We start from the raw sequence: 2,259 nt of genomic DNA on the forward strand, positions 1-2,259 counted from the left end.
ATCCATCTATCTATCTATCATCTATCTATCATCTATCTATCTATCTATCATCTATCTATCTATCTATCTATCTATCTATCTATCTATCTATCTATCTATCATCTATCTATCATCTATCTATCTATCTATCATCTATCTATCTATCTATCTATCTATCTATCTATCTCTATCTATCTATCTATCTATCTATCTATCTATCTATCATCTATCTATCTATCTATCTATCTATCTATCTATCTATCTATCTATCTATCTATCTCTATCTATCTATCTATCTATCATCTATCATCTATCATCTATCTATCTATCATCTATCTATCTATCATCTATCTATCTATCTATCTATCTATATCTATCTATCTATCTATCTATCATCATCTATCTCTATAGTTTTTATTGTAAGTGCATGTGTGGGCCAGGTTTTTGGCACTTTCAGGGCTTGTTTCTGTCCAGAGCTCTTCCCTTTTGCACCCCTCTCCTTGCTGATCTATGGTCATTCCACCCTCAATTGTGAGGCCAGCTGCCCATTGCCCACATCCAGAGGCAGCAGGGAGAAGGTTCTGTAGCCAGAATGTGCACTGAAGCAAGAGCTCAGCTCTTGTTGCATGTTAAAGGTCCAATTTTGGAAAATTGGTAGCAGCCGCTGAGAACCAAACAGGCGCCCTCAAACAAAGGAACCCTTCAAGGACACCCACGTCTCAGCCCTATCAGGGAACAAGTGTAGAACCAGCTGGCAGTTCCCAGTGCCCCCAGCACTGCTAAATATCAAACTGGAGAGCAGCAAGGTGGGAGGGAGAACATTGGGGAAGCCCTTGATCGCCAAAGAAATAACAAATAAATTAGCCTCGCCAACCTGCGGCCTTCCAGATGTTTTGGGATGTCAACTGCGATCAGCTGGTAGATATGATAGTCAAAAACCGCTGTAAGACGCCAGGTTGGCAAAGCCTGAAATTAGGGATTAAAGAAGGCATCATTATTTGTTCCACCTTCATGTTGGCCACGTTCAGCATTGTCAATACAATCTTGTTCTGTTGTTGTTGTTGTTTAGTTGTTTAGTCGTGTCCGACTCTTCGTGACCCCATGGACAAGCACGCCAGGCACTCCTGTCTTCCACTGCCTCCCGCAGTTTGGTCAAACTCATGCTGGTAGCTTTGAGAACACTGTCCAGCCATCTCGTCCTCTGTTGTCCCCTTCTCCTTGTGCCCTCCATCTTTCCCAACATCAGGGTCTTTTCCAGGGAGTCTTCTCTTCTCATGAGGTGGCCAAAGTATTGGAGCCTCAGCTTCAGGATCTTATCCTTCCAGTGAGCACTCAGGGCTGATTTCCTTAAGAATGGATAGGTTTGATCTTCTTGCAGTCCATGGGACTCTCAAGAGTCTCCTCCAGCACCATAATTCAAAAGCATCAATTCTTCGGCGATCAGCCTTCTTTATGGTCCAGCTCTCACTTCCATACATCACTACTGGGAAAACCATAGCTTTAACTATATGGACCTTTGTTGGCAAGGTGATGCCTCTGCTTTTTAAGATGCTGTCTAGGTTTGTCATTGCTTTTCTCCCAAGAAGCAGGCGTCTTTTAATTTCGTGGCTGCTGTCACCATATGCAGTGATCGTGGAAAGTAAAATCTCTCACTGCCGCAGAGGGTTTTAAGGGCTTGGCTAATTTGATTGGGTTATATTTTATTTTATTGGGTTATAGCCAGTGCTTTTTTTCTGGGGGGGATGCAGGGGTACACATAGCCCTAAACATTTTGTGAATCTTTGTACTTATGTCCATTTACTGTATTTATTTTCCCCGATTTGAACTATAAAATGGTGATTTTCTTGAGTCAAAATGAGAGTACCCCTAAACATTTTTTAAAGGAAAAAAGCACTGGTTATAGCCAATTCTAGAGTTACTCGGAGTAGACCCATTGAAGTTACGCGGTGTAACTTTTTGGACTGAGTTTTACTGTTTTATCAATACTTATTTTATACGTACCACTTACCTTTTCCCTATTAAGCCATCTATAAATCTTTCTGAGTAAAAACAAAACAGGGGCAGGCTCTTTTTCATAAAGCTCCTCACATTTCCTGAGCGTTTGCGTCTTAAATCCTAGCTTCTTCAATGGTACACTTTCAGATGTGCTTCACGGCAAACTCAGCCACAAGAACCTGAGCAGCTGGCAAAATTCTAACCTTAAAGTGATATCAGTTTTTGTTTCGCCCCCCCCCCCACACACACAAAAAGGAAGTAAACACAGCTCTGGAGCACACAACA

Source organism: Podarcis bocagei (assembly GCF_964188305.1).
Source record: "Podarcis bocagei genome assembly, chromosome: 7".
NCBI lineage: Eukaryota > Metazoa > Chordata > Lepidosauria > Squamata > Lacertidae > Podarcis > Podarcis bocagei.